The following is a 13312-nucleotide window of genomic DNA, read 5'->3' as shown; positions in this document are numbered from 1 at the left end:
ATGCTTTCAGGTTATGGGTAAGAGGGAAACCTTCATCTATGAGCCCCCGTGAGGTAAGAAGAGGTACGTTAAGCCGAGTGCGTTAAACAAGCGCTTCTTAGGAGGCAACCCAAGTCTTTACTGTTTTTTCTAGGTATTAGTCAGTGTTTGCATGAATAAGAGCTTAAGTGTTGGTGTCTTGATCTTTTACATGCTATTGTTGTGATTTTCTCGTGGATCTTTGGTGTTTTCATGTACTTACTTGTGTGTGGCGAAGTATCTTGGTCGTTTGAGCATAGTTTTTATATTTATCTGGTTATATGTGCATGATATATGCAGGCTTTGAGCAGATGTAAATGTTCAAAAATTTTCTGCAAAGTCTGTGATTTTTTCTAATTTATCCAGAGAAAACACATGTACCTGTGGAAATTCCACACGGCCGTATGTTTTCATTCAGAGCTCATCCCGAGAGGACACAGGGGCGTGTGTCTGCCCCTGTGAATAACCTTGTGACAGTCACATGCCCGTGTGGAATTTCCACACGGTGTGTGTATCTCTGCAGAGGTTCAGAACTCTATCCCGAGAAGACACAGGGGCGTGTGTCTGCCCCTGTGAATTACACACTGACATTGGTAATTTCCACACGCCCGGTGTGATTTCCTGCAGAGAAGACCTCACCATCCCGAGAAGACACAAGGGCGTGTAAATGCCCCTATGAGTGGCCCTGTGAAGATCTACGCTCATGTGGAACTTCTGCACCGGCGTGTGAAACACTTAGATGAATTTCTCCTATGGATAGAGAAGCCACAGGGGCGTGTGGGTGCCCCTGTGGGTCGGGTACACGGGCGTGTGTAATTTCCACACGCCCATGTGGATGCATTCAGAGACAAAGTGTGCTATCCCGAGAGCATACAGGGGTGTGTCTGCCACTGTGAAGCTCCCCTGTGGAGTAACACAGGCGTGGGTAATTTCCACATGCCCGTGTGGATGTACAGAACTCAAAAGGCCGTGAACCACACGGAGGTGATGGCGCATCTCCATATTTTACAGCAGTTACTCAAGCGAGATGCTGCCTCCCCATTTATTATATGACCCCTGACCCCTCAGGCTTCACCAGCATTAGTCAATCCATTAGGTCTAGCATCATCACCGGCAGCAGTGGCATTAAAGGCGACTGAGCCAGACCCCGACGCTCGATGCGTCTTTACTTTCCTTTGTTCTTATTTTTTTTGTTTGTATTTCATTCTCGTATTTTATTTTGGACTTGCACTACTCAGAAAGGTCTCTTCCTTCTAAGTATGTTTTTTATTTATTGTCTTGAGTTGTATTTCATTGCTTTATCTTTATATACTTGAGTTTATTTTGTTTTTGTTGAGCTTCACTGAATCCCCCTTTTGTATATGTGCGGATGGTCTTGTGAGTATGGAATTTGAGGATTAAGTCATAGACACGGTTAATGTGATTTTCACATAGCCGTGTGTGCTCCACAACCCATTGGAACTCAACTCTCAAGGATTTAGCTCCATCAAACGTTCCATTAGGAGTTCAGGGGAGTATTGTTTCAATTACCCACCTTCACATTTGATCTTGAATGTTATACTTTTTATTATGCTTGCCTGTGTACATTGAGGCCAATGCACATCTTAAGTAAGTGTGTGTGTGTGTGTGTGTGTTGGGGGGGGGGAGTTCACATTACACATGTTCATTGCACAAGTTTTGACTAAAATACATGCTCACGAAGCCAATGGCAGTTCACCTTAGTTGTAATGATTGTATTTGTCACGCCCTGACCCGCAGGCCCCCACGTGACAGCCACCACGATAACCCGAGGAGGGACACCCACCATTCAACCCTCAAGTCCTCGCAAGGCTCACAAACTCATGCTAAATAACAAAACCACAATGAAGATACAAGAAAGTAATCAACCGAGTTACAAAAGACATGCAAGTCACAGATACAAAGTGAAAGACACTAGTGGATCCACTATAAAACACCATGCCATAAAAGAAAAACCTGACTCGAGATGCAAATTGCCAAGCACTTCGCCTCGCTACGACGCCCCCAAACCACTAAACCTGGAAGGGAGGGGAGAGGGATGAGTAACCAAGGTCACTCAGTGAATGGATTAGCACAAATCTAAAAGAATATCAAACCAAATCGATGCAATCCAATAACCACATTTTACCATAACATAAATGAACTAGAAACGTTCCACATTTGCAACACAATGCAAGCACAAGATATGAAACCTTGGTATTTAAAAACCGAAACATAGGTTTTTCGCGAGTGTAGACAGAGCATCAACATGCTATGCAGAGATTACATTTCGAATATACCAATTGCACGAAAATATGATTTTCTTAAATACTGAAAATCTATCTCGATCGAATAAGCAATGGCCTAAAAACATTCTCCAACATTAGCCATAGTCGTGACTAAGTTAAGAGCCGTCAAGGTCTTCGCACCCTTGATGTTGGCCCACCAGTCCCGTATAGTGACCCCGGGATCCAGATGAACATCCAGTCAAGGCTCTACACTCCCACCTGAACAGGACAAATCAACACTCAGATCCACCACGCCACCTCTAAAGGCTGGCCCGTGGGGGCCCACTACTGCAGTAGTCAGGCCTTAGCCCGTCGTCACCATCCAAACCATCATATATATGTAGCAATAATAAAATTTGTATAAATCATATCACAGGCACTGTAGTAAATCACTGTAGCAATTTATTGTAGCAGTTACTGTTCACATGCCGCTGAAAACCGAATTTCTGCAAATTCCCATGGCCGTGTGGAAATTCCACACACTCATGTGGATGCCCGATTTCATAATCCTTTTTTCATCTTTTCCCCATCTTTTGGCCTATCTTTCTCCACCTTTGGAGGCACCTGCGGCTAGGGTTTTGGAGAGGCTTTGGCTAGGCTTTTGGAGAGGTTCTCGGCCTTAGACACCACGTTTCCTTTGGAAGAGAGTTATTGGGGAGCTTTCGTGGCACCGATCCGGCGAGGTGTGCCCTAGGCTTGATAAAGGGACCTTTGAAGACCACCGACACGAACACCAAGGGGGTTTTATTATCCAAAGGAGAAACCAAGAAGAGCACCTAAATATAAAATACTTAGAAAAGGTGATGCCAAGTGTGGAAATTCCATCCTTCATTCAAAGGGTGACATATGATCTTACTCATAGAAAAGCCTTACGTTCTAGACAATGACACCCCTTGGAATAAATCTGGAATTGTGGAAGTACGATGTACTTCTTTGAGCCAAAGGGAGTTACACCATCAGTGTCATGGATTTCGAACAAATGCTATGGAGTAGGAAGACATATCTCAACCTTTAAGCAACATGAAAGATAAAAGCCTTGAAATAAGGAATGACAAAATCCCAAGAGTTGTTTCAAAAAATGGTCGATGAAGAAAAACTACTCTTGAAGAACAAAAAAGATGCTGGAGCACACATGAAGAATTATCCCAAGTATTGCCCTTTTTCATTGCTTGATAAGGGCATACATTAGAAGATTTTCATGGATTCAAGAGCTGGCTATACAAATCAATTGGGTCTAGTGCTATAAACCTACTTGAGGAATATTTTGAGACGTCAGGTACATGTTATGCCTTGACAATCAAAGAAAGGCATGATAATGGATGCATCTACCAAGATGAGGAAGAGGAGCCTTGAATAATTAATAACGTAAGAAGGCTTCTCGAGCAAGCACATGGCACTAAAGATAAAGGAAAGGAGAGTGATTGACGTCAATGAAGACATTGTGCAACCACGCAAGATACAAGACTACAATATTACTGCTTATCTGAAGAAAATTCCAGCTCAACTAAGTGCCTTTGACATATTAATGATGTCACAAGAGCTTAGAGACACATTGATCCATGTCTTGTAAAACCTAGAAGAATACCAAGCTTATTTTGCTAAAACTCATATGATGGAAGATCTTTATGCGTTTTGTTCTCCGCGATTAATTTCTCAGAGAAAGACTTGTTGTTGGGGACAAGGGAGCACAATAGACCCTTATATGTTACTGGGTCTTGTGATGGGACAAGAGTTAATCGAATCCTCATTGATACAGGCTCATTAGTAAATCTAATGACACTAAAGACTTTACATGCCTTGGCTTTAGAGACATATCACCTATCAGCTGAAAAGATCATTGTCCGAGGCTTCAACCAGCATAGTTAAAAAGCCCTTGGGTCAATTGCTCTCCCTTTCAAGATTGGGAAACTGACATCAAAAGGGAAGCTTCATGTTATCAACACTGATGCTTCCTATAGAGCATTGTTGGGAAAACCATGGTAATATGAAAACTATGTGGTTCCTTCCACTTTGCATCAATGTTTGAAGTATATGAAGGATAATGATGTATACCGCATAGATGGAGAGATTCAACCATTTGGTATGCATGAAATCAACTATGAGGATACATCGTATTTTGTGGATACACCAAAAAGGGGCAAGCTTTCTACAGCCAAAGATGATGCCCTTATGAAAGTTACTAAAACTACCAAGTTCACTCAGAAGAAGGTTTCATTTTTGCCTTTGAAACCTCACTTTAGAAGTGGCACGGAGTCTTCAGAAGAAGAAATAGAGTATGAAGACATGCAAATCGCTCACTCATCTGCTCGTCGTCACAAGAGGAACCAACATTTTGGAAGTGATGGTTTTGATGGAGAAGAAGCTTCATTCCAAGCAATTAAAAAGGAAGAAGATGATGATGAAGTTCCGGTTGAAAGCTCTCTTCATGTTACAAGAATACCGAAGGGCCTTTACAAAACTCTTAATGAGTTGCATGTTAACTTGGTAAAATAGCTCATCACCTTCTATGTGCCTTCTCGCCATCAAGAGGAGAGAGGGATTCTCTTCTATAAGTCTGATCCCAATAAATCTGATGATGAAGATATTTTGATAAGCAAAGCAATGGAAGATGAAGAACCTTGGCCTTTGAGGATTCCAGATTACTATCGTCCTAAGCTAAGAAAATTAATAAAGCAAGCTGGAATCAATTTGAAGCATTCGAAGGATAGACATATTCTGTTTGAGAGACTTTGGCACTCTTTCAAGATTGCTATGCAAGGCCAAGGCTTAAGCAAAAAGGGACTTGGGTTTCAAGATGAGCAAATATATGAATGTTGCATGGTGTCAGTTGTTGAAGGGTCAAATACAAGGGATGAAAATACAATTGAAGAAGTATCAGATGATCACCTTGTGAAAGATATAAAATTAAAATACGCATCCCCTGAGCTTGAAGACGGAGAGCAAGCAATGATCGATAAGTTAGTAGAAATCAACTTGGGAAGTGAGGATGATCCTAAACCTACTTTCTTAAGTGCACAATTAACTCAGAAAGAGAAAGAAGTCATTCAAAGCATTCTTGTAGAATATGTTGATTGTTTTGCATAGAGCTATAAGGAAATGCCAGGTCTCGACATAGAGGTTGCAGTGCACAAGCTCACCATTGACACAAATTTTTCACCAGTGAAACAAGCACCAAGAAAGATGAAGCTTGATCTGGAGGAGAACGTCGTTGAAGAAACCAAGAAACTAATTGAAGCTAGTTTCATAAGAAAATAAAAGTACCCTAATTGGATCTCAAGTATAGTGCTTGTCAAGAAGAAGAATGGGCAAATTAGAATATGTGTGGACTTTAAGGACTTAAACAAAGCATGTCCCAAAGATGATTTTTCACTTCCTGTCACGGAGATCATGATCGATAACACATCTTCATATGAGATGTTCTCTTTCATGGATGGTTTTTCTGGCTACAACCAAATCAAGATGGATCCAGAGGATGAAAAGTACACCGATAGGCATCTACTGCTATAAGGTCATGCAGTTTGGGCTAAAGAATGCAAGGGCAACATATCAAAGAGCTATGACAAAAATCTTTGATAATTTAATTCTCCAAGTTGTGGAGTGCTATGTAGATGACTTGGTGGTAAAACTCAATCAAGAAACCAACATCTCAATGACTTAAGAACGGTATTCGATCGTATTAGAAAATACAATTTAAAAATGAACCCCATGAAATGTTCATTTGGGGTATTATCTGGAAAATTTCTTGGGTTAATCGTGAGTCACCAAGGAATAGAAATTTATCCTTCCATAACTAAAGTAATCATAGAAATACCACCTCCAAAGACATTAAAGCAGCTAAGGTCTTTCTAAGGGTGTCATGCCTATATCCAAAGATTCATCGCCAATCTTTCAGGAAAATATAAGGCATTCTCAAAGTTCATGAAAAAGAATGCTCCATTCAAGTGGGATGTTGAATGCCAAAATGCTTTTGAAGAAATCAAGCGCTACTTACTGGATCCCCTAGTGTTAGCAGCGCCTAAAACGTCTTTAGATGGATTGCTTGGGGCTCTCCTTGCTCAAGAGAATGAAGAGAGAAGAATGCCCTATACTACCTTAGTAGAATGTTGGTGGGCGCTGAAAGCAAATATACACCAACAGAGAAGCACTTTCTCTCTTTGGTGTTTGTAGTAAAGAAGCTTCGGCATTATTTTCTCTCACATAAAGTCATTCTTATTTCAAGGATAGACCCATTCAAGTACTTGATGATGAGGCCACTGTTTACTGGAAGATTAGCAAAATGGGCATTGATACTCATGGAGTTTGATATAACTTACACTCCACAAAAAGTAATCAAAGGACAAGCATTGGCAGATTTTCTCACAGCGCATCCTTTGCCCGATGAATCTCCATTGAGATGAGATCTCCCTAATGAAGAGACTTTGGTAACATAAGAAAGGGAACAGTTTTGGAAGATGTACTTTGATGTAGCTTCTTCAATCCTACCAGCTATTAGACCCAAAATTCCTCAGGTTATAGCTGGTATTGGACTTATCTTCATTTCTCCTAACAGTGGGATCTTGAGGTATTCTCTTTCCTTGATGAAGCCATGTACTAACAATGAGGCCGAATATGAAGCTCTTATTGCTAGAGTAGAGCTAGCAATCAAGATGAGGATTCAAAGTTTGCATATATATGGTGACTCATAACTTATTATAAATCAAGTTGAAGGAAGTTTCAAGACTTATAAACAAGAACTTCTTCAGTATCATCAGAGAGTTATAGAATTATTAAAGCAAATTCCTGATGTCAAGCTGGAGAGAGTTTCCAAGTCTGTTAATGGAAAAGCAGAAAGCTTAGCCAAATTAGCAAAAGAGCTAGTCGATCCAGACCAGGAGGAAATTCAAATCATCGTTCGAAATATGAGAGTCTTGAGTTCATGTCTTGATGAGGAGTTAGAAATCAAACACCTCAGAAAAGAAAATTTTTAACAGTGGCTGAAGATGATTGGAGGGAGCCCTTCATTCAATACTTGAAGTATGGCGAAACTTCAGATGAAAAGTCTCTGGCGACATAGTTAAAGGAAAGGGCAATGAGGTTGAACCTTGTTAATGACGTTCTCTATCGAAGATCATATGATCAACTCCTACTAAGATGTCTCTCAAAAGAGGAGTCTGAGAAAGTCATGCATGGAGTCCATTCTAGTATCTGCGGAGCTCACCAGTTTGGACCCAACATGTGGTTGAAGATCAAACATATTGGGTACTATTGGCCAAGCATGATTAACGATTGCCTACAATATGCAAGACAATGCAAATTATGCCAAGCTCATGGGGATTTCATTCATCAACATCCCAACTCTTTACACGCTACAATCTCTTCATGGCTTTTTGAGATGTGGGAGACTGATGTGATAGGCCCTATTGAGCTTCCATAATCAAGAGGGCATCATTGTATACTAGCTGCCACTGACTATTTTTCACGATGGACGGAAGCCAATCCTTTAAAGGAAGTAAAGGCAGAAAACATCATCAAATTCTTCAAAGACCATGTGCTCTATAAATTTGGAACGCCTCGAAGGATCATCTCTAACAATGGGCAAGCATTCAAAAGCTTCAAAGTTGGAAGGTTTGTTCAGCATCACAAAATAGATTGGATGTATTGCTCTATCTATAATGCTAGAGCAAATGGTCTCGCGGAAGCATTCAACAAAACATTATCCAAGTTATTAAAGAAAGCAATTTTTAAAAGTCAAAGGGATTGGCATGAAAGGCTTCCTGAGGTTTTATGGGCATATCGGACAACATATCAAACACCAACTCAATCAACATCGTACTTGTTGGTTTTTGGTACAGAATCTGTTTTTCCACTTGAAGTACAGATTCAATCTCTAAGAATTTCCTTACAGAATGAACTCACAAATGAAGACAAAGTTCACTTACGTTTGGATGAACTTGATTCTTTAGATGAAATGAGACTAAAGGCTCAACAAAATCTCAAAGTCTACAAAGCAAGGATGGCTCGAGCTTACAATAAGGTGGATCGCATTCGAAATTTCGAGAAAGAAGAGATGGTGTGGGTGTTAAGAAGACCAATCATCACCAACAAACATACTGGGGGCAAGTTCAAGTCAAATTGGGAAGGCCCGTACATTATAGAAGTCATCTACGAAGGAGGAACTTATCAGCTAGTCGACGCCGATGGATGAAGACCTATGCCACCCATCAATGCACGCTTCTTCAAAAAATATTATCCATGATATGAAAATGCAAAAAAAATAAAATAAAAATCAAAATAAAAAAAAAACTTGTGTTTGTCTATGACAGAATGCCAAGTGATCTTGTTTGAGCAAGTTGATCAAGCATGATATTTGCTTCTCGAGGAAAATTATGAGTTCCATTATCTTGTTTCTTTCTCCATATGAAAAAAAGCATATTGTAAAATAAAAAATTTTGTGTTTGCCTATAACAAAACGTCCAGTGCTCTTGTTTGAGCAAGTTGGTCAAGCATGATATATGCTTCTCGAGGCATAACACAAATTCTATCATGTTGTTTTTCTCAAATTGAATAAAGATATGATTCTATGAATTTTTAAATGATTCTTGTAAATTTCGCTCTAAGAGACTACATGCAAACCTTATAAGAAACTATAAGACCAAGTAAGAAAAACATCAAAAATATTCATCGAGAAAAAAAGAACAACAATCCAGGAAATGATGGATTTTGAAAGCAAAATCTGCAGGTTTCCACAAAAGTGTTGTTTTGATCATGTAGCTCATCGGGTATCCAAATCAGCTTTGATCGTCATGAAATTTAACTACAGTACAAACACATGCCAATAGTTAATATGAATAGTTGCAATTAAATTTATAATTATGATGATTATCAAAGAAATTTAAACTTCAAGCTAAGATTCAAGAGATTTGTCCTCCAATGACCAAAGTTAATCAAGGCTGAATCGGAATGTGATAACCTCTGATTAACCTAGAAATTTTATTGAAGCTTTGAGATGCCATGATGTTTCATATAAATCGCTTATGATCATATTTTATGTACATAAAATTTCAAAACAAATTCGTGACTCAACATTGAAATCCCACTGATAATCATCATGTAAATTATTTGTCATCAAGTTGATGATCGAATAGTTAGACATTTTGGGATCTTTTTGAAAATATTTTTTACGTGCTCATGATGTTTCCATCTTCAATTTGGATGGTGGAGATTAAGTTTGAGGTTAATTTACCTCTCATAAAAATTCACAAGTTTAAATCAGTTTTTGTTAAGTATTGTAGTATTCAATGTTGATTTTTGAGTTGATAATCAGATGGTTGAATCTTTCCTGGTATTCATGAAATTTATTTTATCTACACTCATAGATTATTTTTCTTTGAGTTGGACTGTTGAAGTCATGTTTGGAGTTCGGCCACTCATAAAAAAAAAAAAATAATAAAAAGAAAAGAAAAGAAAGAAACAAAAAAGGAAAATAGTTTGGAAGGAAAATTTCTATTACTAAGGAGAAAAGTTAGGAAAACATGGACTTTTAGTCCATTTATTACATTAAGCTAAAGTTGAATAAATAAAATAGCTAGGGCTTAAAACTAAGCAATGGAAGTAAACTAAGCTAAATTCGAAGATAAAATAAGCTAAGACTAAAGTTAAGCTTTCACTCTCTCAAAGTTGGCAAGGGCCTCCTTAGATGACAATGAGGTTTGTAATTTATCACCGCCACCTCCAAGTGCTTCAATCTGTTGATGAATATCAGCAAGGGACTTGTTCACTTCTTCAATGGGAGGAGCATTAGATAATAGTCCCATTCTTGAGGAGATGATTTGTTCTTTCTCTTTTTCTTGTGCTTTCAATTCCTCCCCTTGGGCTCTCCATTCTTGCAATTTCTTTCTTATTTGTATGAGCTCCATATTAGTCTCATCCATATGTTGGGATATTGCAGTGAGGGACAATTTAGTTTTCTTTAGCTTTTCTTCTTACACCATCAATTCCTCCTTTTCCGCCAAGTTTAGGTCGCTTCCTCCATTATTTGTGTCATGGGCAATCTTAGCCATATCAAGTACTTCATATATCTTGTCCCTTGTGACTGAAATGTCAGCTCCATGTGTCATCAAGTTTTTGTGCAATTTTGTAGTTTCCTCCCTCAAAGATTTGTGTTCATGAGGACGTGATGATTTTCACCTTTTCAATGAGCTTATTTACCCAAAAAAAAACTCCAAGCCAGTGTCTTTTCTAACAAGTTGAGAAGGAAATGAGCTCATAGACGCAACTCCCATAGCTTTTGGAGTAGAGTCTTCTTTTGCATATTGAGGAGAAGGGATGACTTGTGGTGACTTTGAAGCTTCTTTTGAAAAAGAGCTTTCTGTAGAAGGATTAGCATCAAGGATGGGTGTGTAACTGTCATCATGTGCAAAATCTAAAAACAAAGAGTCATGTGCGGAGGGGCTCATCTTTGGGGAAGGAGCTTCATGAGGACATGCAATAGAAAGGAAAAAAGGTTAAAATAAATAAGAATGAAAATTAAGAAGAAATAGGGTGAGAAAGATTTGTTAAGTGACATACCTATTGGGTTAGATCCCGGTTTGGAGATGCTAGCTTGATCTTCTTCATGTTCACTTATGTTAGGAATATCACCTAAATAGAAGGAAAACCACATATTTAATAAGCTCAGAATATACTCAAGAGTTTGAGATCTACTCAAAATAAAGTTTGAGATCTACTTAAAAATAAGGTTTGGAATTAACTCAAAAAAAGGAGTTTGAGACTTACTAAAAAAAAGTCTGAGATCTATTCAAAATAAAGTTTGAGATCTACTCAATGATAAGGTTTGAAGTAAAAAAAAAAAAGGAGTTTGAGATCTACTCAAAATAAAGTTTGAGATCTACTCAAAAATAAGGTTTAAAATCAATTCAATTAAAAAAGAGAGTTTGAGATCTACTCAAAAAGTAAGGCTTGAAATCAACTCAAAACAAAAACAAAAAAACAAAAACAAAAACAAAAAAACAAAACAAAAACAAAACAAAACAAAAAGGGAATTTGAGATCTACTCAAAATAAAGTTTGAGATCTAAAAAAAGAGGGAGTTTGAGATCTACTCGAAAAAAAAGTTTAAGATTTATAAAAAATAGGGGAAAAAAGAAAGAAAAAAAAGGAGTTTGAGATCCATTAAAAAAAAAGGGGTTTGAGATGTATTAAAAAACAAATAATAAAAAATAGGAAAATAAATTAACAAATAACTAAATAAAAGTAAAAATAATATATGAAGTACGAACCTTGAGGTGGTAATTGATGAGGATCATGCAAAGGCACCGAGTGAGTTCGTGATGATGTGGTAGTTCGAATCCTTTTAGGAGAAATCCTTGATTCTACTGGTGAAGATATGTGTGGCGCAGAAGGTCCGACTTGACTTTTCCCAAGTTGAATTTCACGACTATCCCTGTTTTCTTTTTTGAGGAGAGGGTTTCCTTTTCAATTGGAGCTTTATCTTTGATTATTTGTCCCGATTTATCTTTTTCATTAAGAGGCTCTATTAGTTTGTCTTTGGTGGTGGGAGCCATTTAAAGAAAACAGAAAAGAAAGAAAAGAAAATTATTAATGATAAGTGTTGGTAAAGAAATTTGTTCCAAAATTATTTCTAAAAAAATATATTATTTCAAAAATTACTTATTATTAAAAAATGGGAAAAGGGTGGTGATAATCCTTAGAAAAAAAACTTATGTAATCAAAATAAGCTACCCATGGATTTTTTTAAAAAAAAAAGGGACGGCTTTCATTGCAAACAAATGGAATTAGTCAAAGAAAGGTGGCATGCTATTCATAGGGTCATGATTTAAAAGAAAAGTGATGGATTTCATTGCAAACAAATGAAAATAGTCAAAGAAAGGTGGCATGCTATTCATAGGGTCATGATTGTTAAAAGAGACAAACAAGCCAACTTATAAAAGAGATAGAACAGGCTGCACATGAAGCAAGGGAATTCTAGTTGCATGAAAAAGGAAGAAAGTCTCCATAATCCATATTGTAAAAGTGAACAGACCGATAAAAGAAAGGAATCATTATGACTTGCTTAATTTGTTTGTAAAATATATATATATATAACAAAAAACATAAAGTATAACACATGGTGACAGTTGCATAAGCGCGAGAGCTTGTCTATATTGTGATGGACAAACAATCATGTATGCTAAAGGCAAAACTATAGAGAGCATTTAGAAAAAGAAAAATTTTTTACCTCAAGTAGGCGCTGAAAACTTTTGAAGTTTAAAAGTACTTGTACTTTCCTCCCTTAATTAATGTGTTTGAGGAAACTATAAGGGGGCATTTGTTTATATAGAATTTTTAATTCCTAATTCTATTAGAAATTTAATATTCTATTTCAAATTAAAGTAAAAATAATAATAAGCTCTATCTTTTACTTTGAATAAGAGTAGGAGAAGGGGAAGAGATAAGTAAGCAAGGAGTTATTAATTATCCTATTCCAAATAGGAGTAGGACGTAAAAAATAAAAAAAATAAACAAATGGAAAAATGAAAAATGAAAAAAAAAATGATCAAAAGAAATATACATATATCTATATATATATATATTAAAAAGGAGAATATATTATATATTGATTTAAAATAAATAAAAAAAGAGAAAAAAGGGTTTGAAATTTAAATTTAAAAATAAATAAATAAATACATAATTCAAATTCAAATTAAAAAAAATCTCCCAACATACATGGAGTTAGAGGATACAGTGGAACAAGAAAATTGGGAGAAAAAAAGATAGAGAGTTTGGGAGAAGAAAAAAAGTGAGAAAAGAAGAGAGGACGAAGAAAAGAAAAGGAAGAAGAGGTCTTGATTCTTCTTGAAAGAGAATATAGAGAGTTTGGGGAAGGCTCACCTGCTTGACATGCAACAAGAGAAAGCCCATAGAAAATAATTGGATTCCCATAGCAAAAGAAAGGTTCAACATCTTTCTTAAAAATAAAATAAAATAAAAAATTGATGAGCTTTATTCTCCTTGATGAGCTTGCCCAAGAAT

The 13312-nt window shown here is 37.0% G+C and overlaps 1 long non-coding RNA gene across 1 annotated transcript; it reads right to left on the bottom strand.

Annotated features, from left to right (window-relative positions):
* Window positions 1-9686: 9686 nt before the first annotated feature.
* On the bottom strand, window positions 9687-11688 carry LOC120263864. Its single transcript, XR_005537155.1, has 3 exons — window positions 11560-11688; window positions 10851-10922; window positions 9687-10752 (listed from the first exon to the last, which is right to left on the bottom strand). It is a non-coding gene; the product is annotated as an uncharacterized LOC120263864 (long non-coding RNA).
* Between the last annotated feature and the right edge of the window lie 1624 nt (window positions 11689-13312).

Source organism: Dioscorea cayenensis, chromosome 6 (genome assembly GCF_009730915.1).
Source record: "Dioscorea cayenensis subsp. rotundata cultivar TDr96_F1 chromosome 6, TDr96_F1_v2_PseudoChromosome.rev07_lg8_w22 25.fasta, whole genome shotgun sequence".
NCBI lineage: Eukaryota > Viridiplantae > Streptophyta > Magnoliopsida > Dioscoreales > Dioscoreaceae > Dioscorea > Dioscorea cayenensis.
The sequence above is the reverse complement of the archived record's forward strand: the minus strand, read 5'-3'. Positions and strand labels throughout refer to the sequence as shown.